Genomic DNA, 27,768 nt, shown 5'->3' on the forward strand with positions numbered 1-27,768 from the left:
TTTATAATCTTAAATCATATATCACCAAACTCAAGATTTTAGTTCCATCATCGTGTTTAGATATTATATTTATATTTTTTCATTTGAATTAATATATATAAAGTTAAACATAACAATTCGTTTGCAGTTTCAACAGTTTCCAAACAAATCACAACTGACATTACTTCACCCGGTTTCCCAAACTAAATATCCCCTTTTTCTCTTTTACTTTCCTCCCAACAAAACCCCTTAACTTCTTTTCTTCCTCCTCATGCTCTAACCGCATCTGTTCCCAATCATACTCTTCCTCATCATCTCTGAAAGTCACCACCTTCTCCAACACTTTACCCTTTTCCTCTTTTACTTCTTTCTTTTCACCAGATACTTTCCTTGATCCACAATTTTCCTGTACCGTTACCTTTTTCTTCAATTTCACCTTTAAACTTTCAACTTCTTTTCCCTGCTTATTCTCCTCTATAATTATCGCATCAACTTCCTTCTTCATTTTATCACCAATATCTTCCTTTTGTCCTCCAAAGTTCTTTTCAAAAGTTCCTTTGCTGCTTTCCATGTAACAATACCCAGAACTCCCGTTTACCATAATCCTCCCATTATGCAAATTTTCTTCTCCTGTTGTCCACACCAAAAAACGTCTCTTTCCGTTCCAAATACCAACTTTGTTCCTGTATAATTTCTGAAACTTTACCATCTTACATTTAGATTCCAAAAAAACCATTATCTCCTCTATTTCCACAAACGGATTGTCCATGTAAATTATCACACTCTTCGGTTTCCCCATGAATGATGCACTTACTCCAATTTTCCCAGAATCCTCTTCACTCCAGCCTTTGAAAAAATGAATGCACTTTTCCTCAGAAACTAGAGTCACATCACAAACTTTACCTTGCTTTATTTCTTGCATACAGTAGATATCCTTCTCCAAAACTTCATATTTCCTCAAAATTTCCAGAATCCATTTTTCTTCCAAAAAAGTTTCTTCCGTCTCCCGTTTCACAAAAAAACGTAAGCATCTCTTCTTTTTCCAAAACTCCATCTCAACGATCCGTTTTCCTTCCGTTTTTTCCTTTTAATCCTCCAAATGTTGCTGACGCGCCCCCTGGGACATATTCCTTTTTGAGGGGAATACCCGGCACCGGATCAGATGGGGGGGGGGTTGTAGTCTCCGAGCGGCTGTGACCCGGTCCCGTGCCCAGGGCGTCAAGCTCAGGGTTATGTGGCAGTCTTTACTGATGTTATTAAAGTTCGTTGTGTCGACTACGCCACCCGTTGTGATGCGGTCACTGTGGCCGCCGCTGCAGCAGGGTCCGCTGAGGCTGATGGTGGATGCGCAGCTTGGTGGGATAACCCCCAACGGGAGGGGTATAGCCTCAGAGGGGACAGGCGCAGAGGATGGGGGTTGTGGTGGTGCGGTGCAGCCGGTAATGATGACAGACTCGGGTAGTGCAGTTAAGGGTCTTTACTTACTGCAGATGTTCCTGGTCACTCTAGCTCCAAGTGACCTCCCGAGCCGTGCTGCGTCCACCAGGTCCTGGATCCGGCCAACCCCCAAACAAGTCCGGAGCGTGGCCCTGAGCTCTCCCTCTGTCCTTACTTCAGCCGTCCCCACCAGTGATTCACCTAAATCCAGCTCCCTCGGGCCTTCTGTTGGGCAACCTTTGGCCTCAGGTTCCCTGACCCTCCATGTGGTGTGCCTTCAGGGTGAATGTAGTGGGTGACCGTGACAGACTCTGCCCACGGTCTCCGGTCTCTGGCTGGGGAATGTCTTTACCCCCACCAGCTTGGGTTCCGGTACCCTTCTGCTGACTCCTCACCCGGTGTTCTTATTTGGGTTCTTGGGTCCCTTCTTTGTCCCCCCTCTGGGTCTTTCTGCACTCCACTCTCTCTCTCTTCAGGCTCAGGTCTGCTCCTCTGCCAGCTTCCGCTCCTCCTCTCCTGCTGACTTGTCCTCTGCACTGACTGACTCTCTGCGTCTGACAGGCTCCTCTGCGTCTGACCCTGATTCTAGTTGGTGCCCTCCTTATATACACCCTCTATGTGTGAGCTCAGGTGACCAGCACCCAATGAGCTCCTAACTTTACCCAGGCTGCTCCCCCTATCTGCCCCTACACTACATGGGATGTTCCTCCCCCCTCCCACTCCAGCCAGGAACAGGCTCAGTCGCACCTGCACATTTCTAAGTGGGAGTGCCGTTGGCCTGCTCCCCGGAAATGGGATGTATGTAGTGCATGCAGTCTAACTGAGCTCAGTTCCACTCTCCATCCTTACCCGGGAGTGGAATATCACACCTCTGGGTTGAGGTGCAATACTCCTGTAGCAGCCGGATCCTCAGGGTGCTACATTCCCCCCTGGTAAACCACAGCACGTCCTCGGGCTGTAAGACAAAAACACCACAAAAACATACATTTTTTTCATAATAACCATATAAAACATATAAAATACTAGATAAATATATATATATATAACATTCTCGTCGTCTCTTTCTCTCTTCTCATCCGGTCACCGTGCAACTCGTGACCAGGTAAAGTGCGACAGTCTTTTGAAAAGCAGTTCCTTATAAAACCAGTAGGGGGCGCCTTAGGAAGCGCAACTATTTACAGGGGAATTTGGCCGTTCTCAGTCCCCGGCCAGGTAAGGGAAAGGGATGGCTGCTCACAGTCCTCAGCCTGGTTTGGGTAAGGGACACACGGGTTAAACTGTTCACTGGTCCCAACGGGGACTAAACTTCTCAGTAGTTACGGCTACTTGGGTACCCCGACGGGTAACTATATACAGTTTTTCTTTACTACTGTTCTTAATCGTAGTACCTCCTAGCCTTGAACCCGTCCGGGTCTTCTGGCTCTTCCTCCCTACACCGCAGCTCCTCCTCTGTCAGGCGATGCACGTGGAGGGCGTAAGGTCCCTTGGCACACTTGTGCCGGGTGAACGTTACCTCGTCACCGACGTAGAGGTCACGGCCTTTGTGACCCTCTGGCAGGTGAGACTCGACATCCCGTCGGGTAACGAAGACGTCACCCATGGTGTTCCGGTCCTTTATGAAGCCCCACCCATGCTGCGCATTAAACTTTATTACCGTCCCGATGGTACGGGGACGATCTGCTGCATAGGGGTCCCTTCTGGTCCGACTCTTTTGCTCCGCGCTGCGGGTCCGGGCCCATTGCTCTCTGGCCCGCCTCTCCTCCCGCTCTCTCTTGAACTCTGCCAGCTGTTGACGGCAACACTCGGTATGCTCTGCTGCAGCTGCCCGGGTCTCTCCGGTGAACCCCATCAAATCTTCTCCCGTGGGGTCCCACACGAACTGGGCTTCCTCGAGTGGAGGCGAGACCCGAGTCACGGGCTTTGGAGCCGGGATCAGGGGCTCACACAAGGGCCCTAGTCTTTGCTGCCGCTCTAGCTCAGGGTACCCTTCGGGCCAGATGAAGGGCCGCCCGTCCGGCCATGTGAGCTGGCCGAAGAGGTCCTCCCCCAGGTGTGGCACCCTTGGTATTGCGGGCGCGGGCGCGGTGGTGATGGCGCCCGGGTTGCCCAGGCCTTGCGGCCAGGCCTGGGGCACCTGGAAGGTGAAGGGCACCGTTAGGACGGCGGCGCCCTGGGTTACCTGGCCTTGCGACCAGGCCGGAGGCTCCGCGGAGGTAGATGGCTCTGCTTTGGATGCGGCGCCCGGAAACGCTAGGCCCTGTGACCAGGCCGGAGGCTCTTCTTCCTGCGCCACGCTCCGGGTCACGACGCGTGACGTCACTGGGGTCGCGTCGGCGGCTTCCGGTCGTGGCCTAGTCGGTGGCGGTGTCATGGCGGTCTCGGGTACGGCAGGGGGACTTTCGGGCTCTGCGACGGGGAGCTGGGGCAGGTGGGTGGTCTTCCGGTATGGGGTATAGGCGTCCCCCTTACCTGCTGCCATACGTCTCGCTCCCTCTTCTGCGCCGTCTCCGGCCTTGGGTCCTCCCGCGTCATCCGCAGAGGTAGTCGGTGTCTTCTTCCAAGGGAGCGGGTTCCGTGGACGGATTCCAGCTTGCTGGGCCATCTCCCGGCCCCACTCCGCCAGGATCTCCCTCTGCACTCGGGCCATCCTTCCCGCGAGGCCCTCCAGGGCACTCCGCGCGCACTCCCGATCTCGGGGAAGCTGCGCCAGGATCTCCGCTAAGCCTAGCGGGGTTGTTGACTCCAGCAGGCTCCTGACCATCGGGTCGGTGCTGCTCTGCTCTGCTTCCGGCAGGCTCCTGGCCAGCGGGCCGGTGCTGCTCTGCTCTCCTCCTTCTTCCTTTTGCAGGCTCCTGGCCAGCGGGCCGGTGCTGCTCTGCTGCCGCTCCATTCCCGGGTCTACTCTTCCTCTCCTCGACTCCGGGTGCTCTCGCTCTGGACACCTTGCCTCCGGGTGCGCTCGTTCTAGACTGCTCCAAGCGACACCCATCTTTGCTCTTTTCTTCCGTCTCCTCCCACTTCGAGGGCGGTCCCGGGGCAACTCGGTGACTGTCAGCTCCAGGGGTAGTTCTTTCACGCTGACAGACACCTCCAGCATCACAGTCTCTGTTGGTGGGGGCGGTTTCCACTTTTGGCGCCATTTTCTGTCCCGGCCCACGATGGGAGGCGGCCTCCTGCCCTCCTTTGGCACGCCCATAATGGCGTCCGCTGCTCTTCCAAGGCGGGAAATCTGCGGTTTTGGCGGGAAGCGTCGCCCAGTGGCGGGAAACTCTGCAGATGGCGGGAACAAGCTGGAAATGGCGGACAATCGGCGGGAAACGACTGGTGATGGAGTCCGATGGCGTGGACCCTCCGGAACCGGCAGGAGTCTTCTTTCTGAGGTAAACTTGCACTTTTCTTCAGGCACGCAGTACCCGGGTGTTGCGGGCACGTAATCCTGCCGACTACGCCAAAGTTGACGCGCCCCCTGGGACATATTCCTTTTTGAGGGGAATACCCGGCACCGGATCAGATGGGGGGGGGGGTTGTAGTCTCCGAGCGGCTGTGACCCGGTCCCGTGCCCAGGGCGTCAAGCTCAGGGTTATGTGGCAGTCTTTACTGATGTTATTAAAGTTCGTTGTGTCGACTACGCCACCCGTTGTGATGCGGTCACTGTGGCCGCCGCTGCAGCAGGGTCCGCTGAGGCTGATGGTGGATGCGCAGCTTGGTGGGATAACCCCCAACGGGAGGGGTATAGCCTCAGAGGGGACAGGCGCAGAGGATGGGGGTTGTGGTGGTGCGGTGCAGCCGGTAATGATGACAGACTCGGGTAGTGCAGTTAAGGGTCTTTACTTACTGCAGATGTTCCTGGTCACTCTAGCTCCAAGTGACCTCCCGAGCCGTGCTGCGTCCACCAGGTCCTGGATCCGGCCAACCCCCAAACAAGTCCGGAGCGTGGCCCTGAGCTCTCCCTCTGTCCTTACTTCAGCCGTCCCCACCAGTGATTCACCTAAATCCAGCTCCCTCGGGCCTTCTGTTGGGCAACCTTTGGCCTCAGGTTCCCTGACCCTCCATGTGGTGTGCCTTCAGGGTGAATGTAGTGGGTGACCGTGACAGACTCTGCCCACGGTCTCCGGTCTCTGGCTGGGGAATGTCTTTACCCCCACCAGCTTGGGTTCCGGTACCCTTCTGCTGACTCCTCACCCGGTGTTCTTATTTGGGTTCTTGGGTCCCTTCTTTGTCCCCCCTCTGGGTCTTTCTGCACTCCACTCTCTCTCTCTTCAGGCTCAGGTCTGCTCCTCTGCCAGCTTCCGCTCCTCCTCTCCTGCTGACTTGTCCTCTGCACTGACTGACTCTCTGCGTCTGACAGGCTCCTCTGCGTCTGACCCTGATTCTAGTTGGTGCCCTCCTTATATACACCCTCTATGTGTGAGCTCAGGTGACCAGCACCCAATGAGCTCCTAACTTTACCCAGGCTGCTCCCCCTATCTGCCCCTACACTACATGGGATGTTCCTCCCCCCTCCCACTCCAGCCAGGAACAGGCTCAGTCGCACCTGCACATTTCTAAGTGGGAGTGCCGTTGGCCTGCTCCCCGGAAATGGGATGTATGTAGTGCATGCAGTCTAACTGAGCTCAGTTCCACTCTCCATCCTTACCCGGGAGTGGAATATCACACCTCTGGGTTGAGGTGCAATACTCCTGTAGCAGCCGGATCCTCAGGGTGCTACATTGCCACCACAGCTATGTGTGGTGACAAGGTGATCGCCTCTCGTTGCCCAGGGACTAATCCGACTCCCTAATAGCAGCAGGGGGGTTTAGCTCCACCGATAAGTGTAGCGATCCCCCCAGGCCAAGGAGCCGGGTACCCCAAGCGCCTCCCAGCCAAGACCAAGGCAGAAACCGCTAGATCACTGCACTTGATCTTAGCCAAAAGGCCGAGAAGCGATAACCAGAATTGGTTTCGAACTACGGAGCCACCCAAGGATCCTGAAGAGTCCATTTGTGGAGATGAGCTCCTGGACTCCCGTTAAGAAGACATGTTGTCAACCTCTAGATCCCTTACATGCCTGCACTTTTCGGCTTGCTGCTGCTGCAATCCACGCGTTTTAGATCTGCATAACTCCACTTCTTTAAACACAGCACCCTCACCCCCTGCTGTTCCCACCCGCCTCAACACCATTGGAAGGGAGGAGAACCAATTAAGGCGGGGGGTGGGGTGGAACGAGCAGCTGTCTACCCTTAGCAGGAGGGCTGCTGATTACTTACCTCTCCTGCTGCTGCTGGCTGTCCAGCAGCAGACTGAAGGTGGCTGCTGCTGAGCGCAGGTATATAAAGGCTCAGAGCCTATTATGACACGCGCAGCCAGCGTTCCATTGCCACATTCCATCTACTGCAGGCAGGATACCTGGCTGGCTGAATGTCGCTGAGAAGCTCATAGAGACCGCCATAAGCAACAGTTTAACAGAATGCCACAGACTAATCAACCAAACTTTTTGGGTTGGGTTCTCTTTTATAGTCTGCAGGCATTAATTGAAAGAAGTCAGTGTTCCAGCAGAGGGAGACAACGTTTCAGAAAAGGCATTGTAGCAAACCAAAAAGGAAATTTTAAGCGCAGCAGAGTAACCAGCGCACATACCTGTTAGCTCAGGTGAGTTTAAAAGGCTGCTGTTGATAACAAGGGCATTTGCTAAATAGATGGTGTGTGTGCAACAATATACTGAAAGGTCAATTATATTGTGCAGCTTATCTCACCACCTGTAGTTATTTAGGTGAAAGCTCCAAAATGCTTGCCTAATATGTCTGTTTATCCAAAAGGAAGTAAAGAGGGAGAGCTAGATAGATAGCATTGCATTACATTACATGGCAATGCAATGCACAGTTGCTGAAGTTGAACCAAAATGAGCTTGTCATCTGGCATCTGCAACTTTTAACATGAAAAATCCAATGAGGAGAAGAAAAGCAAAGCCAAAGAGTCCATCCCAAAATCCGACAAACAAGCAAAATGAACAAAAAGCATTGAATTCAATTCTTTCTGATTTCAGAAACTGCATTAAAGAAGGGGTGCACCGGTCCTGGAGATACTGCAATACCAGGTCAATGCGTGGAGTGGACAGAGCAAGCTCTTTTTCCATCTCCCTGTTCTAAAAATCCATTTAATATATGGTCCCCAGATAGGGGACGTATCAGATATTAAACTGATAAGAAAAGATACTACACTTGATCTTAGCCAAAAGGCCGAGAAGCGATAACCAGAATTGGTTTCGGACTACGGTGCCACCCAAGGATCCTGAAAAGTCCATTTGTGGAGATGGCCACCTGGACTCCCGTTAAGAAGACATGCTGTCAACCTCTAGATCCCTCACATGCCTGCACTTTTCGGCTTGCTGCTGCTGCAATCCACGCGTTTTAGATCTGCATAACTCCACCTCTTTTAGCACAGCACCCTCACCCCCGGCTGTTCCCACCCGCCTCAACACCGTTGGAAGGGAGGAGAACCAATTAAGGTGGGGGGGGGGTGGAACGAGCAGCTGTCTACCCTTAGCAGGAGGGTTGCTGATTACTTACCTTTCCTACTGCTGCTGCTGGCTGTCCAGCAGCAGACTGAAGGTGGCTGCTGCTGTGCGCAGGTATATAAAGGCTCAGAGCCTATTATGACTCGCGCAGCCAGCGTTCCTTTGCCACATTCCATCTACTGCAGGCGGGATACCTGGATGGCTGAATGTCACTGAGAAGCTCACAGAGACCGCCATAAGCAACAGTTTAAAAGAATGCCACAGACTAATCAACCAAACTTTTTGGGTTGGTTTCTCTTTTATAGTCTGCAGGCATTAAATGAAAGAAGTCAGTGTTCCAGCAGAGGGAGACAACGTTTCACAAAAGGCATTGTAGCAAACCAAAAAAGAAATTTTAAGCGCAGCAGAGTAACCAGCGCACATACCTGTTAGCTCAGGTGAGTTTAAAAGGCTGCTGTTGATAACAAGGGCATTTGCTAAATAGATGGTGTGTGTGCAACAATATACTGAAAAGTCAATTATATTGTGCAGCTTATCTCACCACCTGTAGTTATTTAGGTGAAAGCTCCAAAATGCTTGCCTAATATGTCTGTTTATCCAAAAGGAAGTAAAGAGGGAGAGCTAGAAAGATAGCATTGCGTTACATTACATGGCAATGCAATGCACAGTTGCTGAAGTTGAACCAAAATGAGCTTGTCATCTGGCTTCTGCAACTTTGAACATGAAAAATCCAATGAGGAGAAGAAAAGCAAAGCCAAAGAGTCCATCCCAAAATCCGACAAACAAGCAAAATGAACAAAAAACATTGAATTCAATACTTTCTGATTTTAGAAACTGCATTAAAGAAGGGGTGCACCGGTCCTGGAGATACTGCAATACCAGGTCAATGCGTGGAGTGGACAGAGCAAGCTCTTTTTCCATCTCCCTGTTCTAAAAATCCATTTAATATATGGTCCCCAGATAGGGGACGTATCAGATATTAAACTGATAAGAACAGATACTACACTTGATCTTAGCCAAAAGGCCGAGAAGCGATAACCAGAATTGGTTTCGAACTACGGAGCCACCCAAGGATCCTGAAGAGTCCATTTGTGGAGATGAGCTCCTGGACTCCCGTTAAGAAGACATGTTGTCAACCTCTAGATCCCTTACATGCCTGCACTTTTCGGCTTGCTGCTGCTGCAATCCACGCGTTTTAGATCTGCATAACTCCACCTCTTTAAACACAGCACCCTCACCCCCTGCTGTTCCCACCCGCCTCAACACCGTTGGAAGGGAGGAGAACCAATTAAGGCGGGGGGTGGGGTGGAACGAGCAGCTGTCTACCCTTAGCAGGAGGGCTGCTGATTACTTACCTCTCCTGCTGCTGCTGGCTGTCCAGCAGCAGACTGAAGGTGGCTGCTGCTGTGCGCAGGTATATAAAGGCTCAGAGCCTATTATGACACGCGCAGCCAGCGTTCCATTGCCACATTCCATCTACTGCAGGCAGGATACCTGGCTGGCTGAATGTCGCTGAGAAGCTCACAGAGACCGCCATAAGCAACAGTTTAACAGAATGCCACAGACTAATCAACCAAACTTTTTGGGTTGGGTTCTCTTTTATAGTCTGCAGGCATTAATTGAAAGAAGTCAGTGTTCCAGCAGAGGGAGACAACGTTTCAGAAAAGGCATTGTAGCAAACCAAAAAAGAAATTTTAAGCGCAGCAGAGTAACCAGCGCACATACCTGTTAGCTCAGGTGAGTTTAAAAGGCTGCTGTTGATAACAAGGGCATTTGCTAAATAGATGGTGTGTGTGCAACAATATACTGAAAGGTCAATTATATTGTGCAGCTTATCTCACCACCTGTAGTTATTTAGGTGAAAGCTCCAAAATGCTTGCCTAATATGTCTGTTTATCCAAAAGGAAGTAAAGAGGGAGAGCTAGAAAGATAGCATTGCGTTACATTACATGGCAATGCAATGCACAGTTGCTGAAGTTGAACCAAAATGAGCTTGTCATCTGGCTTCTGCAACTTTGAACATGAAAAATCCAATGAGGAGAAGAAAAGCAAAGCCAAAGAGTCCATCCCAAAATTCGACAAACAAGCAAAATGAACAAAAAACATTGAATTCAATACTTTCTGATTTTAGAAACTGCATTAAAGAAGGGGTGCACCGGTCCTGGAGATACTGCAATACCAGGTCAATGCGTGGAGTGGACAGAGCAAGCTCTTTTTCCATCTCCCTGTTCTAAAAATCCATTTAATATATGGTCCCCAGATAGGGGACGTATGAGATATTAAACTGATAAGAACAGATTTTTTTTTTTTTTTTTTCCAAACACTCAGAAATTAAGTTTTATAATCTTAAATCATATATCACCAAACTCAAGATTTTAGTTCCATCATCGTGTTTAGATATTATATTTATATTTTTTCATTTGAATTAATATATATAAAGTTAAACATAACAATTCGTTTGCAGTTTCAACAGTTTCCAAACAAATCACAACTGACATTACTTCACCCGGTTTCCCAAACTAAATATCCCCTTTTTCTCTTTTACTTTCCTCCCAACAAAACCCCTTAACTTCTTTTCTTCCTCCTCATGCTCTAACCGCATCTGTTCCCAATCATACTCTTCCTCATCATCTCTGAAAGTCACCACCTTCTCCAACACTTTACCCTTTTCCTCTTTTACTTCTTTCTTTTCACCAGATACTTTCCTTGATCCACAATTTTCCTGTACCGTTACCTTTTTCTTCAATTTCACCTTTAAACTTTCAACTTCTTTTCCCTGCTTATTCTCCTCTATAATTATCGCATCAACTTCCTTCTTCATTTTATCACCAATATCTTCCTTTTGTCCTCCAAAGTTCTTTTCAAAAGTTCCTTTGCTGCTTTCCATGTAACAATACCCAGAACTCCCGTTTACCATAATCCTCCCATTATGCAAATTTTCTTCTCCTGTTGTCCACACCAAAAAACGTCTCTTTCCGTTCCAAATACCAACTTTGTTCCTGTATAATTTCTGAAACTTTACCATCTTACATTTAGATTCCAAAAAAACCATTATCTCCTCTATTTCCACAAACGGATTGTCCATGTAAATTATCACACTCTTCGGTTTCCCCATGAATGATGCACTTACTCCAATTTTCCCAGAATCCTCTTCACTCCAGCCTTTGAAAAAATGAATGCACTTTTCCTCAGAAACTAGAGTCACATCACAAACTTTACCTTGCTTTATTTCTTGCATACAGTAGATATCCTTCTCCAAAACTTCATATTTCCTCAAAATTTCCAGAATCCATTTTTCTTCCAAAAAAGTTTCTTCCGTCTCCCGTTTCACAAAAAAACGTAAGCATCTCTTCTTTTTCCAAAACTCCATCTCAACGATCCGTTTTCCTTCCGTTTTTTCCCTTTAATCCTCCAAATGTTGCCACCACAGCTATGTGTGGTGACAAGGTGATCGCCTCTCGTTGCCCAGGGACTAATCCGACTCCCTAATAGCAGCAGGGGGGTTTAGCTCCACCGATAAGTGTAGCGATCCCCCCAGGCCAAGGAGCCGGGTACCCCAAGCGCCTCCCAGCCAAGACCAAGGCAGAAACCGCTAGATCACTGCACTTGATCTTAGCCAAAAGGCCGAGAAGCGATAACCAGAATTGGTTTCGAACTACGGAGCCACCCAAGGATCCTGAAGAGTCCATTTGTGGAGATGAGCTCCTGGACTCCCGTTAAGAAGACATGTTGTCAACCTCTAGATCCCTTACATGCCTGCACTTTTCGGCTTGCTGCTGCTGCAATCCACGCGTTTTAGATCTGCATAACTCCACCTCTTTAAACACAGCACCCTCACCCCCTGCTGTTCCCACCCGCCTCAACACCATTGGAAGGGAGGAGAACCAATTAAGGCGGGGGGTGGGGTGGAACGAGCAGCTGTCTACCCTTAGCAGGAGGGCTGCTGATTACTTACCTCTCCTGCTGCTGCTGGCTGTCCAGCAGCAGACTGAAGGTGGCTGCTGCTGAGCGCAGGTATATAAAGGCTCAGAGCCTATTATGACACGCGCAGCCAGCGTTCCATTGCCACATTCCATCTACTGCAGGCAGGATACCTGGCTGGCTGAATGTCGCTGAGAAGCTCATAGAGACCGCCATAAGCAACAGTTTAACAGAATGCCACAGACTAATCAACCAAACTTTTTGGGTTGGGTTCTCTTTTATAGTCTGCAGGCATTAATTGAAAGAAGTCAGTGTTCCAGCAGAGGGAGACAACGTTTCAGAAAAGGCATTGTAGCAAACCAAAAAGGAAATTTTAAGCGCAGCAGAGTAACCAGCGCACATACCTGTTAGCTCAGGTGAGTTTAAAAGGCTGCTGTTGATAACAAGGGCATTTGCTAAATAGATGGTGTGTGTGCAACAATATACTGAAAGGTCAATTATATTGTGCAGCTTATCTCACCACCTGTAGTTATTTAGGTGAAAGCTCCAAAATGCTTGCCTAATATGTCTGTTTATCCAAAAGGAAGTAAAGAGGGAGAGCTAGAAAGATAGCATTGCGTTACATTACATGGCAATGCAATGCACAGTTGCTGAAGTTGAACCAAAATGAGCTTGTAATCTGGCTTCTGCAACTTTGAACATGAAAAATCCAATGAGGAGAAGAAAAGCAAAGCCAAAGAGTCCATCCCAAAATCCGACAAACAAGCAAAATGAACAAAAAGCATTGAATTCAATTCTTTCTGATTTTAGAAACTGCATTAAAGAAGGGGTGCACCGGTCCTGGAGATACTGCAATACCAGGTCAATGCGTGGAGTGGACAGAGCAAGCTCTTTTTCCATCTCCCTGTTCTAAAAATCCATTTAATATATGGTCCCCAGATAGGGGACGTATCAGATATTAAACTGATAAGAACAGATTTTTTTTTTTTTTTTTTTTTTTTTTTTTTAACCACTCAGGTTTAGATATAAGCAAACAGTTAACCAGACTTCGTCATAAGTTATACTGCCACTTCATAAACATCATTGTGGTTTCTTTATTAAAGTATTATTCAACAAAAATACAAACAAGTAATCCTATGCCAGAGACATTTCCAGAAAAAATATCAACGGTATTTAACCATATCCTGCCACTTAAGGTATTTCCACACACCTTCAGAATCTGTTCCACCACCACCACCTTCTCTTGTATCCCACAAATAGATTACATATAGTTTTGCTAAGATCAACCTAATACAATCATTTACTGTTAAATTTACCTTTTTAAACACACACAAATTTCTCACATCCCACAAGCTCTCCTGCACACACACCATAATAAACCACATCATCCTTTCTTGGCCACGACGACTAGCACCAAAACCAAACATAGCCACTCTCCAATCAATAAACTTCACACCAGCAATCCCTTTACACAGTCCACCCACACCTTTCCACACATCATACGCAAAATTACAATCCCACATAAGGTGCCTCACCGTCTCATTCGCTCCACAACCATCCCTTGGATATACTGCAGATCTTATGAGATCTCTTTTCTTCTGAAAATCCCTCACTGGCAAAATATTATGAAGGCCCATCCAAACTATATCTCGCTGTCTATTCGACACACCTTGAATGCTTAACTTCTTCCATACCCGCGCAACTTCCATAGAACGCAATCCCACCACATTACTCTCACACTCATTCACACACATCTTCCCCATCACCTTCTTAACAAACGTAAAGTCTTTCATTGCAACTGCTAACAAATCATTCTTCCTCACAAACTTCTCAATCAAACCATACCACTCAGGACACTTAAACGCAACAGGCACATTCTTATCACGCTTCACCCAATTCAGACCATACAGCATCCATCCAGCCAAATACTTACACATAAATGCCCCTTTATTATTCTTCCCAATCAAAATGACCGTAGTCTTAATAAAATGCAATGTTAGAAACACTTCAATATTCGGAAACTTTAGTCCCCCATACAAATATTGCTTAAACAAAATCTCTCTCTTAAGTCTTTCCATCCTACTGCCCCAAAAAAACACAAAAATTAGTTTCTCCACTTTTTTAATTTTCCTATAGGGCACTGGAAAAATACAAGAAACATAAAGCAAAATAGGGAGAATAACAGCCTTAATAATAAGAACCTTCCCTACCAAAGACAAAGAACGTAACTTCCAAAAATTCATCTTCCGCACAATCCGCTCACCACATTCATCCCAACTCTCATAACCTTTCAAATCATCATTAAAAAAAACTCCCAACACTTTAATTGCACCATCCACACCAGCCACACCATCCATCTTAATCCTATTGTCACCAAAACATTTAAACATGCATTTGTTCCAATTCACACGAAACGCTGACGCGCCACAAAAAAAATTCAACAACAATTTTACTCTCTCCATAGAGGCCACACTCTCACTCACCACTACTACATCATCCATATATCCTAAGACTTTCACAGTCATTCCACCACTCCCTGGCACTAACAAACCACGCACCACTTTCTCTTTCCGAGTCATACACAGCAGTGGCTCAATCACACACACAAATAATACCGGTGACATGGGACAACCTTGCCTCACACCAGACCTAATACACACTTTCTCACTCAAAAACCCATTCACCAGAAATTCACTCACCACCTCCCCATACAATCCTCTCACGGCACGCACAAATTTCTCCGGAAAACCCATTCTACGCAAAACCTCAAATAGAAACACATGAGACACGCGATCAAACGCCTTTTCAAAGTCAACAGCCATCACCATACACTTCTGCTTTCTTACTTTACAATCCCACAACACATCTCTTAAAAGACACAGATTATCCGTCATACATCTACCAGGCACTGCAAACACTTGATCTTTACCAATCACATCAGCTACAACCACACGCATCCGACACGCCAAAATTTTACTGAATACCTTGTAATCGGCGTTCAGAAGCGTAATTGGCCTCCAATTACTCAAACACCTTTTATCCCCTTTCTTATGGATTAAGACCACCACTCCCTCCTTCATTGAACCCGCAAGCATCCCATTCTCCCACATAAACTGACACACTTCCACTAAATCCATACCCATCACTTCCCACATCATAACATATAGCTCCACAGGCAAACCATCCTTCCCAGGCGTCACATTTTTCCTTGCACCAAACACCGCTTTCTTAACTTCCTCCTCAATCACTGCCTCACATAGACCAGAACATCCATCCTTATCCACCTTACAATCCAAAGTCTTAAGCACTTCTTCTTTCAAACTCTCATCCACCCACTTCCTGCCAAACAACTCAGCATAAAACGTGACCACTTCCTTCATTACATCCTCCCCACTCACACAAACACCATCCACATCAAAAATCTCCTCCATACCCTCCTTCTTACCATTTATTTTTTTAAAGAAATATCTTGAACACTTTTCATCTTTATCAAGATGGACCACCTTTGACCTAAAAATTATTTCCCTTCCCTTCCTCTCCAAAGTCCTCTTCAAATCCTCTCTCGCACTTCTTAACAAATCATCCACATCCACACCACACATCCTCATTTTCTCCAGCCATTCCACCCTCATCATTAAATCTTTATATTGACTCCTAACCATGGCAGCCTTTTTATAGCCCCATCGACGAAAAAACTTTTGCACTTCATACTTCATCCAATCCCACCACACCAACACACTTTCAAACTTACTCTTTTGAGATTTACACCAACTATATTTTTTCTTAAAATCATTCACAATTCTCTCATCCTCAAGCAAACTCACATTCAATTTCCACACACCTCTCCCATGCACCCGCCTTAAATCCCCTCTAAACTCACCTTTCAGGCACACATGGTCCGAAAAAGGAACTGAAAATTGAGAAAAACCATCACATATTATATTTTTAGAAAAAAACATCCTATCAATCCTAGATGTTATCACACCCCTGTCAGCTTTATAGGTTGGTGGTGGTGGCTTCCCCAAATAAACCTCAGCAGCATCAAAAAAGAAAAAATCAGAAATAATGTTTGCCAATTTTTTTCCTGAGGCATCAACTTTCCCCTCAGTTACACAGTTAAAATCACCTGTTACTATCACAGGGATCCTACCAGGTAATTCTAAACATAATTTATCTAATAAACTTAACCTGTCTTCTTTTTTTGTAGGACCATAAATATTTATAATTTTAACTTTCCACCCCCTCCCACACACAACTGCAGAGATGCAACGACCCACCTCTATTACCTTATAATATTCAAAAACAAAATTTCTATTATTTAATACTATCCCAACTCCATCATTTTTATTCCCACTAGAGCCAGACCAGATATGCTGGCCATATGGCCAATCAGCGTCTTCCAGGGGTTCTTCTATACCACACTCCTGTAGACACATAATATCAAAAGAATGGTTATGTAAGAAGTCCAGAATCACAGATCTTCTAACTCTAGACTTTAAAAGTCTTACATTAAGGGACGCAATGTCCCAATTTGGTTTAGAGACCATTCTTTGGCTCAAAAACCAGAAACACCAGTCTCAGCAAAAAAACATGCCTTCCTTATCCTTTGTCATCCGGCGAACTCCCACTTAGCTGAAAGATAGTGGACTCCAAATTCTCCTCCAGGTAAGCCGTTGATGCAGGAGAAAGAGAAACCACTGGGTAATCCCGCTCACTCACCGGACTTGCCACGCATTGGCTACTTGATGGTTCAGACAACCGGGCCCTTTTATTCTTAGCGCAGTCCGGTTCCTCAGAAGACCTCACCCCAGTCTCAGTGAAGTCTCCTTGACCTCCAGCTCCCTCTTCATCCATAATTTCACTGCTCCAACTGAGAGCCGGGTCCCCTGGGATTTCCAAGGCTCCCTCACGTTCTTCACAAAAGGAGTCAATGAAACCCCCCTGATAGGAAGAAATGTCCATCTCAGCTGCCAGAACCTTTTCCACTCTCCCGGGCTCCACCAGTAGGTCAGCAGACGCCCTCACTGGAGCAGTCTCCACACGCTGTTCCACTACCTTCACCCTGGAAGAAACTGCGGCCTCAGGTGCCACACTCTTAGGCCTCGGAGAGTTCGAGACCACCTCAGAGTATGCCCTTGCCTTGCCCTCGTTCGCACGACGAGTACAATCCTTAAAGGCATGCCCCTCCATACCACAAGCATTGCAAACAATTGGATTGGTACAGTCCTTAGCAACATGCCCACTTTGGTTGCACTTGGAGCAAACAGGCACAGCAGTACAAACCTCTTGTAAGTGTCCGTACTTCTTACATTTCCTGCAAAAAACTGGGGCCTCAGGAAAGAAGAGAATACCCCTATCTCTCCCGATAGAGAAACTTTGGGGAGGGTAATGAACACCTCCAGGCTCCGAAGAACTTTCCCCAAATCTGACAAAATATCTGTATTTGCCAGTCCATAAGTTCTCCTCGTTCATGATTTTGTGACTGTTGCTCACAAAGTCACAATGCCTCTTAAGAAAAGTCGCAATGTCATGTTCGTGCACAAAGGGATTATACATAAATATGACTAGGGGAACATCACCTTTGGAGTACAAGACTGTAAAAGTCAAACCATGCAAGGTTGGATTCTTTTCCTGCTCCCTCAACTTCTTATACAGGTTCTGGCAAGCCGCCATAGATTGCAGCACCAAGACATACCGTCCTTCTTTCCGGGATTCCTGCAGGCAGACGATGTTCTCTCTTGTCACTTCCAGGATTTTGAAGATCACCTCGTGCACCATATACGACAGATTGAAACGCTCTCTGACAGCAGCATCAACTTCAATGCGGAATGCATTGCGAACCCGATTGTCATCGGTCCCAGCATAGCGTATCTTCACGCCCATTATGATCACTCTCTCGTTCCTCCTCGTTCTCCCCCTAAAGCAGCAACCGCCTTAAGCCATCAAGATGGCGATGCCGGAAGGCCAAGGGAAAACACTCAAGGACCCCAGATAAGACACTTGGTCTTAGCCAAAAGGCCGAGAAGCGATAACCAGAATTGGTTTCGAACTACGATGCCACCCAAGGATCCTGAAGAGTCCATTTGTGGAGATGAGCTCCTGGACTCCCGTTAAGAAGACATGTTGTCAACCTCTAGATCCCTTACATGCCTGCACTTTTCGGCTTGCTGCTGCTGCAATCCACGCGTTTTAGATCTGCATAACTCCACCTCTTTAAACACAGCACCCTCACCCCCTGCTGTTCCCACCCGCCTCAACACCGTTGGAAGGGAGGAGAACCAATTAAGGCGGGAGGTGGGGTGGAACGAGCAGCTGTCTACCCTTAGCAGGAGGGCTGCTGATTACTTACCTCTCCTGCTGCTGCTGGCTGTCCAGCAGCAGACTGAAGGTGGCTGCTGCTGAGCGCAGGTATATAAAGGCTCAGAGCCTATTATGACACGCGCAGCCAGCGTTCCATTGCCACATTCCATCTACTGCAGGCAGGATACCTGGCTGGCTGAATGTCGCTGAGAAGCTCACAGAGACCGCCATAAGCAACAGTTTAAGAGAATGCCACAGACTAATCAACCAAACTTTTTGGGTTGGGTTCTCTTTTATAGTCTGCAGGCATTAATTGAAAGAAGTCAGTGTTCCAGCAGAGGGAGACAACGTTTCAGAAAAGGCATTGTAGCAAACCAAAAAGGAAATTTTAAGCGCAGCAGAGTAACCAGCGCACATACCTGTTAGCTCAGGTGAGTTTAAAAGGCTGCTGTTGATAACAAGGGCATTTGCTAAATAGATGGTGTGTGTGCAACAATATACTGAAAGGTCAATTATATTGTGCAGCTTATCTCACCACCTGTAGTTATTTAGGTGAAAGCTCCAAAATGCTTGCCTAATATGTCTGTTTATCCAAAAGGAAGTAAAGAGGGAGAGCTAGAAAGATAGCATTGCGTTACATTACATGGCAATGCAATGCACAGTTGCTGAAGTTGAACCAAAATGAGCTTGTCATCTGGCTTCTGCAACTTTGAACATGAAAAATCCAATGAGGAGAAGAAAAGCAAAGCCAAAGAGTCCATCCCAAAATCCGACAAACAAGCAAAATGAACAAAAAACATTGAATTCAATACTTTCTGATTTTAGAAACTGCATTAAAGAAGGGGTGCACCGGTCCTGGAGATACTGCAATACCAGGTCAATGCGTGGAGTGGACAGAGCAAGCTCTTTTTCCATCTCCCTGTTCTAAAAATCCATTTAATATATGGTCCCCAGATAGGGGACGTATCAGATATTAAACTGATAAGAACAGATCAGGTTTCAACATATTTTATTATGTGCGTAAAAGATGGTTTACAATCAAAAACAGCAACACAAATACATTAATAAAACACAGAATTCCACCCATAAAAACCCCATATACGATTAGCATCCCTTCTCCCAATACATTTGACATCCCTCAAGTAATAAATATACATCTGACTAAAAGCAATTTTAAGACAATCCTTCACAGAAATAGCATCACGTTTAAAAAGTAAAATATTGCGTGCCTTCCAAAGGGCGTCTTTAAAACAGTTAATCATACACCAACATATACAATACTGTTGAGGGGTCGGACATTTAAAAAGGCCATATAAAACATATTCATGGTTAAAATCTCTTAAACCGCAAGTCCATTTTAAAAGAATCCCAACTTTGTGCCAAAGTTCCTGTGCAAACGGGCAATTCCACATAAGGTGCAAGGTGGTTTCGTCATTAACACATGAGTCTCTGGGGCATTTGGCTCTGGCCACCAGGCCTCTCCTGTGTTGAAACTCTCTGGTGGGGAGGCACTGGTGGACCACCATCCATGCGATGTCCTTATGTCCATTTGCTAAGAATTTCCCGAAGACATTCTTCCAAACTTGCTTCGACCTCTCTTCTGAGAAATTTACTATGGGGGTCACATCTTCATTCCTCCTCAGAAAAGATAAAAGCTTCTTGCGGTCTTTAAAAATGTCCATTTTAAAATCACCAAGGCTATAAAATCGAACAGTCTTTTCTAAGATTGCTTGGTGTTTGGGGGGGCATAGTAAAACAGGGGAATTCAACGACAACTTAAACCATCTTTTAAAAATCATCCCACAAGTATATTTTAAAAAATAACTTAGCGCACTATTACCATTAAAATGTTTGAAACAAAAGCAGAAATAATTTAAATACAAATAAATATGTAAGTCGGGGACATCCCTTCCGCCGTTCATTTTATTCTTCCTCATTATTTCTCGCCTTAATTTTTCCATTTTGGAGTTCCATAAAAACATAAAGATCATCCTAGTCATTTTTTTAATTAAAACATCAGAGGGGGGGTACACCATAGCTATATACAGTATGAGGGGTAACAACACTGATTTTATAATTAAAATTTTCCCCTCCATTGTTAGGGACCTCAAACCCCAAAATGATATTTTCTTTGACATTTTTTCTATGACATTCTCCCAGCTTTGAGTTCCCACATTCTCCTCGTTAAAAACAACTCCAAGAATTTTTACATTGTCTCGTTTTATAGTGAGCTGCGGGAGTTGGGCGGTGTCCCAGGATCCCAAAGTCAGACATTCAGATTTATTTAAATTAAGTTTAAAACCGGATGCCTGGGAAAAAAAATCAATGCGCAACACCGCCCTCCGGAGGGAAGCAGGGTCCACGCACACAACCGTCACGTCATCCATGTAGCCAAAGACTCTCACATCACTGCCACCTCCGCCAGGAACAGGAACCCCTCTAATCACTTTGTCTTTCCTTATTGCGCTCAGCAGGGGCTCCATGGCGCAGATGAACAGGATGGGCGACAAGGGGCATCCCTGCTTCACTCCGGACTCAAGGGGAACTCCATCTGTTAAAAAGCCATTAAGAGAAATTTGACTAAAACAATTTTTATATAAAATCTTAATACAATTTAAAAGCATATTAGGGATACCCATTCTTTTTAAAACTCTAAAAAGAAATCTATGAGAGACTCTATCGAAAGCTTTTTCAAAATCTAGGGCTAAAAGAGCTACATTTTGACCCCGGTCTCTGGAATACCAAATTACATCCCTTAATACGTTTAAAACCTCTGAAATACTTCTGCCTGGTACACTACAAACCTGCTCAGGCTGGATTAGTTTGGCAATGACATTCCTGAGCCGGTCTGCAATCACCTTAGCAAGTACCTTGTAATCGACGTTTAGGAGAGTTATGGGTCTCCAATTCGCTAGAGCACTGCGATCACCTTTTTTATATATCAAAGACACCACTCCTCTCCTCCACGAAAATGGCAACTGTTCACAAATAAAAACTTCTTTAAAAAGCATAAAAAGGTCCTCTTTTAAAATGTCCCAAAAAGTAAGGTAAAACTCTACAGGTAGTCCGTCACACCCAGGTGCTTTACCCTTAGAGAAACTTTTAAAAACATAAAATAATTCCTCTAAAACAATATCGCGTTCTAAAAACTCCTGGTCTGTAAAATTTAACTTAAAATCGAGATCATTAAGAGCATCAGATAAAAAGGACTCATCTATACACTTTTTACTAAAAAGATGCTTATAAAAGTTAAAAGTAGCATTCAACATTCCCTGCATAGATGTTTCACCCTCTAGATTTGTGATCACTTCTCTTTTATCCATGACTTTTTTGAAGAAGAAGCGAGAGCACTTCTCCCCCTCCTCCAAGTGCTGCACTCTAGAGTTAAAAATAATCTCTTTCCCCTTTGTGTCTATGCAGTTCTGAATTTCAGTTTTTAGGCTAGCAATATCATCTCCCACCTCCACCCCTAGCTCTTTGAATTTAAAAAGTGTTTGTAGTTTGGTGTTAAGATCACTAAAACATCTTTTTTTCTCTCTAGCTTTACGTCTCCCTGCTTTTATAAAAAACATTCTGACTTTTTTTTTCAAATTTTCCCACCAGGTTGCCATAGGGGCATCAGAAGGTTTTTGTCGCCGCCAGGCTTGATAGGCTTTACCAAAGTCTTGTCGAATCAGAGGGTCCTCCAGCAGGTAAGTACTTAGACGCCAGAGGCCCCTGTTGACCCTCTGTTCATCCCGATATTCTAGATGCACCTCCAAGCCCTTATGGTCAGAAAATATATTTGATGTTAAAACACATTTTACAGGGTTAAAATCATCTGATAGGAAAATAAAATCGATCCTGGAGGACACCCCTCTTCCGGACCACGTATAACCAGGGTCCGTCGGCAGGAGTGACCTCCACGCATCGCATAATTTAAAATCAGTTATAAAATCTTTCAATAGATGACATGACTTATCCAATTTGCGTAAAGGGTCACCCCCTGCTCGTTGTTCACTAGCACAAAGACAATTAAAATCACCCCCTACGATCAGGGGAGATGACCCAGTACAGTACAATGGCAATATCCCAAATAAATTAATTCTCTCTTGCTTATCAGGGGGAGCATAAATATTCATTACACGTAGGGTAAAACCATTAAATTTAAAATGCACTAAAACCACTCTGCCTGGTACTATTTCTGTGACAGCATTTATAGTAATATTTCTCCCACGACAGAGGAAGCCCACCCCCGCTGACTTGTTGTCATTGGAGCCAGACCAGATGGAGGGCCCCAGTCTCCAATCTGTCTTGATATCATTATAATTTAGTGCATGTTGTATTCCGCATTCCTGTAATAAACATATGTCAAAGTCAGTGGTTTCTAAATACTTGAATAGAGCAGCCCTACGAACTGGGCTCTTTAATGACCTCACATTCAGTGAGACAAGTCTTAATGTGGGCATTCATAGGTCAGGGTGGTGGATCTTCCATGAGGACACCTGACTCAAAGCCCTTTATATCAAATTGCTCCAGGACATCCGGGCTAGAGGACCCAAACGACTCGATATTCTGTGAGCCGGCGGTTGCCCCCTCGTAGGTCACGGTTCCCAGCCACATTCCAGGAGACGCTGGGGCTTCGACATTCCGTCTCTTTTTCGGGGCAGACTCCACTAGGTCACTGGTGCAGTCCTCCTCTTCCTCCACCTCCTCCAGGGGGGGAGACTGGTCCATCAGGACAAGATCAGCAACACAGATTTCCTGATGTTCGCCACCTAGAAGCAAAGCCCCCTCATCTGGCTGGCTAATCGCCCTGGAAGATCCTGAGGCCATCGCTGCGTGGTCCCCTGTAGCCAACCGCACAGGGGCACCACCCTCCAGCCCAACAGGATCGGTATCGGGAACCATCGATACGGAGGATACCCTCCCAGAAGGAGGACCCCCCCGCTCCGGTCCATGCGAGGTCCGCCCATCGTTAAGGGACTTCGATGCAGGTGCCGCCCCAGAGGGGCCTCCGGCTCCCTGCTCCATCCCAGCCTTCTCGCCCTTCGAACCGCCCTCCGACGCCGGCCTGCCAGTGAAGACCGGTGGGCGCATCGGCTCAGCTTCAGAAGATGCAGCTTCTGCGTAGGTCCTGGTCCTGGTCCTGTTGGGGCATCCTCGGAACATGTGCCCCGCCTCACCGCAGAGATTACATTTACTCCCAGCGGGACAGTCCTTCATTAAATGTCCGTAACAGCTGCAATTATTGCAGCGGTCTACTTTCCTGCCCGTGCAGGACGTTTGGGTATGACCCATTTGTCCACAGTTCCTGCAACATACTGGCATTCCAGGATAAAATAAGTAGCCTCTGCTCTTACCGATTACGAAGGTTGAGGGAGGGTGTAGCATTCCTCCCACTCCACTAAGGTCCCTCTTTAGACGGGCCATATACCTTCTCTTGCCGCACCAGAAGCCTACCGCGTTCTTCACAGTACCCAGGTATCTCAGATCATCACAATAGCGGGTAAGGTAGGTCGAGATGTCTGCAGCTTCCACAAAGGGGTTCGGGAAATGCACCACGATGGGGATCTCGTCATAAGCATACAAGAGACAAAAGGTTAGTCCATCCAATTCATCTAAGTAGTTTTTCTCGTTTACCTTTTGTACGAGTTGCTGACAGCATCCCTGGCTCTTGAAGGTGATGGTGTATGTCCCCTTGTACTCGTTGTCCTGGAAGCAGAATATGTCTTCCCGCCGAAACTCCAGAACTCCAAGAAGAATCCTATGGCAGATGTAGTCCAAATTCTTCTCCATCCTCGATGCTGCTCCAACTTCAATCCTCACGGTGTTCCGCATCCGGGCATCACCCGATGAATATGTGAGCGTTGCCGGCATCCTTCACTCAGGAACGTACCGACTCTTCTCTCTGAAAGGCGCAAGCCTTCATGGGATCCCTTCCCGTTGCTCCCGGACTAATCCTTCCTCCCAATAGCAGCAGGGGGGTTAAGTCCCTCCGAAGAGGAACGATCCCCCCAGGCCGAGAGAAAGGGTACCAAGAGCACCTCACAGGCAAGACCACACAGGTAAACCTGATAGATCGTGCCAAAAGGCCGAGAAGCGATAACCAGAATTGGTTTCAAACTACGGAGCCACCCAAGGATCCTGAAAAGTCCATTTGTGGAGATGAGCTCCTGGACTCCCGTTAAGAAGACATGTTGTCAACCTCTAGATCCCTTACGTGCCTGCACTTTTCGGCTTGCTGCTGCTGCAATCCACGCGTTTTAGATCTGCATAACTCCACCTCTTTAAACACAGCACCTTCACCCCCTGCTGTTCCCACCCGCCTCAACACCGTTGGAAGGGAGGAGAACCAATTAAGGCGGGGGGTGGGGTGGAACGAGCAGCTGTCTACCCTTAGCAGGAGGGCTCCTGATTACATACCTCTCCTGCTGCTGCTGCTGCTGGCTGTCCAGCAGCAGACTGAAGGTGGCTGCTGCTGTGCACAGGTATATAAAGGCTCAGAGCCTATTATGACATGCGCAGCCAGCGTTCCATTGCCACATTCCATCTACTGCAGGCAGGATACCTGGCTGGCTGAATGTCGCTGAGAAGCTCACAGAGACCGCCATAAGCAACAGTTTAACAGAATGCCACAGACTAATCAACCAAACTTTTTGGGTTGGGTTCTCTTTTATAGTCTGCAGGCATTAAATGAAAGAAGTCAGTGTTCCAGCAGAAGGAGACAACGTTTCAGAAAAGGCATTGTAGCAAACCAAAAAAGAAATTTTAAGCGCAGCAGAGTAACCAGCGCACATACCTGTTAGCTCAGGTGAGTTTAAAAGGCTGCTGTTGATAACAAGGGCATTTGCTAAATAGATGGTGTGTGTGCAACAATATACTGAAAGGTCAATTATATTGTGCAGCTTATCTCACCACCTGTAGTTATTTAGGTGAAAGCTCCAAAATGCTTGCCTAATATGTCTGTTTATCCAAAAGGAAGTAAAAAGGGAGAGCTAGAAAGATAGCATTGCATCACATTACATGGCAATGCAATGCACAGTTGCTGAAGTTGAACCAAAATGAGCTTGTAATCTGGCTTCTGCAACTTTGAACATGAAAAATCCAATGAGGAGAAGAAAAGCAAAGCCAAAGAGTCCATCCCAAAATCCGACAAACAAGCAAAATGAACAAAAAACATTGAATTCAATTCTTTCTGATTTTAGAAACTGCATTAAAGAAGGGGTGCACCGGTCCTAGAGATACTGCAATACCAGGTCAATGCGTGGAGTGGACAGAGCAAGCTCTTTTTCCATCTCCCTGTTCTAAAAATCCATTTAATATATGGTCCCCAGATAGGGGACGTATCAGATATTAAACTGATAAGAACAGATACTACACTTGATCTTAGCCAAAAGGCCGAGAAGCGATAACCAGAATTGGTTTCAAACTACGGAGCCACCCAAGGATCCTGAAAAGTCCATTTGTGGAGATGAGCTCCTGGACTCCCGTTAAGAAGACATGTTGTCAACCTCTAGATCCCTTACATGCCTGCACTTTTCGGCTTGCTGCTGCTGCAATCCACGCGTTTTAGATCTGCATAACTCCACCTCTTTAAACACAGCACCTTCACCCCCTGCTGTTCCCACCCGCCTCAACACCGTTGGAAGGGAGGAGAACCAATTAAGGCGGGGGGTGGGGTGGAACGAGCAGCTGTCTACCCTTAGCAGGAGGGCTCCTGATTACATACCTCTCCTGCTGCTGCTGCTGCTGGCTGTCCAGCAGCAGACTGAAGGTGGCTGCTGCTGTGCACAGGTATATAAAGGCTCAGAGCCTATTATGACACGCGCAGCCAGCGTTCCATTGCCACATTCCATCTACTGCAGGCAGGATACCTGGCTGGCTGAATGTCGCTGAGAAGCTCACAGAGACCGCCATAAGCAACAGTTTAACAGAATGCCACAGACTAATCAACCAAACTTTTTGGGTTGGGTTCTCTTTTATAGTCTGCAGGCATTAAATGAAAGAAGTCAGTGTTCCAGCAGAAGGAGACAACGTTTCAGAAAAGGCATTGTAGCAAACCAAAAAAGAAATTTTAAGCGCAGCAGAGTAACCAGCGCACATACCTGTTAGCTCAGGTGAGTTTAAAAGGCTGCTGTTGATAACAAGGGCATTTGCTAAATAGATGGTGTGTGTGCAACAATATACTGAAAGGTCAATTATATTGTGCAGCTTATCTCACCACCTGTAGTTATTTAGGTGAAAGCTCCAAAATGCTTGCCTAATATGTCTGTTTATCCAAAAGGAAGTAAAAAGGGAGAGCTAGAAAGATAGCATTGCAACACATTACATGGCAATGCAATGCACAGTTGCTGAAGTTGAACCAAAATGAGCTTGTAATCTGGCTTCTGCAACTTTGAACATGAAAAATCCAATGAGGAGAAGAAAAGCAAAGCCAAAGAGTCCATCCCAAAATCCGACAAACAAGCAAAATGAACAAAAAACATTGAATTCAATTCTTTCTGATTTTAGAAACTGCATTAAAGAAGGGGTGCACCGGTCCTGGAGATACTGCAATACCAGGTCAATGCGTGGAGTGGACAGAGCAAGCTCTTTTTCCATCTCCCTGTTCTAAAAATCCATTTAATATATGGTCCCCAGATAGGGGACGTATCAGATATTAAACTGATAAGAACAGATACTACACTTGATCTTAGCCAAAAGGCCGAGAAGCGATAACCAGAATTGGTTTCAAACTACGGAGCCACCCAAGGATCCTGAAAAGTCCATTTGTGGAGATGAGCTCCTGGACTCCCGTTAAGAAGACATGTTGTCAACCTCTAGATCCCTTACATGCCTGCACTTTTCGGCTTGCTGCTGCTGCAATCCACGCGTTTTAGATCTGCATAACTCCACCTCTTTAAACACAGCACCTTCACCCCCTGCTGTTCCCACCCGCCTCAACACCGTTGGAAGGGAGGAGAACCAATTAAGGCGGGGGGTGGGGTGGAACGAGCAGCTGTCTACCCTTAGCAGGAGGGCTCCTAATTACATACCTCTCCTGCTGCTGCTGCTGGCTGTCCAGCAGCAGACTGAAGGTGGCTGCTGCTGTGCACAGGTATATAAAGGCTCAGAGCCTATTATGACACGCGCAGCCAGCGTTCCATTGCCACATTCCATCTACTGCAGGCAGGATACCTGGCTGGCTGAATGTCGCTGAGAAGCTCACAGAGACCGCCATAAGCAACAGTTTAACAGAATGCCACAGACTAATCAACCAAACATTTTGGGTTGGGTTCTCTTTTATAGTCTGCAGGCATTAAATGAAAGAAGTCAGTGTTCCAGCAGAAGGAGACAACGTTTCAGAAAAGGCATTGTAGCAAACCAAAAAAGAAATTTTAAGCGCAGCAGAGTAACCAGCGCACATACCTGTTAGCTCAGGTGAGTTTAAAAGGCTGCTGTTGATAACAAGGGCATTTGCTAAATAGATGGTGTGTGTGCAACAATATACTGAAAGGTCAATTATATTGTGCAGCTTATCTCACCACCTGTAGTTATTTAGGTGAAAGCTCCAAAATGCTTGCCTAATATGTCTGTTTATCCAAAAGGAAGTAAAAAGGGAGAGCTAGAAAGATAGCATTGCATCACATTACATGGCAATGCAATGCACAGTTGCT

General features: G+C 46.5%; 6 non-coding genes and 1 pseudogene across 6 annotated transcripts; all 7 read right to left on the bottom strand.

Moving 5' to 3' along the window:
* Positions 1 to 7,452: 7,452 nt before the first annotated feature.
* Positions 7,453 to 7,643, bottom strand: LOC141196120 (U2 spliceosomal RNA). The gene has a single exon (XR_012268686.1). It is a non-coding gene; the product is annotated as a U2 spliceosomal RNA (small nuclear RNA).
* Positions 7,644 to 8,754: 1,111 nt separating this feature from the next.
* On the bottom strand, positions 8,755 to 8,945 carry LOC141194705 (U2 spliceosomal RNA). Its single transcript, XR_012267326.1, has one exon. It is a non-coding gene; the product is annotated as a U2 spliceosomal RNA (small nuclear RNA).
* Positions 8,946 to 10,054: 1,109 nt separating this feature from the next.
* On the bottom strand, positions 10,055 to 10,244 carry LOC141196404 (U2 spliceosomal RNA). The gene has a single exon (XR_012268930.1). It is a non-coding gene; the product is annotated as a U2 spliceosomal RNA (small nuclear RNA).
* Positions 10,245 to 12,654: 2,410 nt separating this feature from the next.
* Positions 12,655 to 12,871, bottom strand: LOC141196352 (U2 spliceosomal RNA; annotated as a pseudogene).
* A 6,098-nt stretch (positions 12,872 to 18,969) lies between these two features.
* On the bottom strand, positions 18,970 to 19,159 carry LOC141196346 (U2 spliceosomal RNA). Its single transcript, XR_012268890.1, has one exon. It is a non-coding gene; the product is annotated as a U2 spliceosomal RNA (small nuclear RNA).
* Positions 19,160 to 25,331: 6,172 nt separating this feature from the next.
* Positions 25,332 to 25,522, bottom strand: LOC141195911 (U2 spliceosomal RNA). Its single transcript, XR_012268482.1, has one exon. It is a non-coding gene; the product is annotated as a U2 spliceosomal RNA (small nuclear RNA).
* Positions 25,523 to 26,637: 1,115 nt separating this feature from the next.
* LOC141194707 (U2 spliceosomal RNA) lies at positions 26,638 to 26,828 on the bottom strand. The gene has a single exon (XR_012267328.1). It is a non-coding gene; the product is annotated as a U2 spliceosomal RNA (small nuclear RNA).
* Positions 26,829 to 27,768: the final 940 nt, after the last annotated feature.

The sequence above is a fragment of the Phyllobates terribilis genome, unplaced genomic scaffold (assembly GCF_046119375.1).
Source record: "Phyllobates terribilis strain yellow unplaced genomic scaffold, ASM4611937v1 Scaffold_74__1_contigs__length_7073193, whole genome shotgun sequence".
NCBI classification, from domain to species: domain Eukaryota; kingdom Metazoa; phylum Chordata; class Amphibia; order Anura; family Dendrobatidae; genus Phyllobates; species Phyllobates terribilis.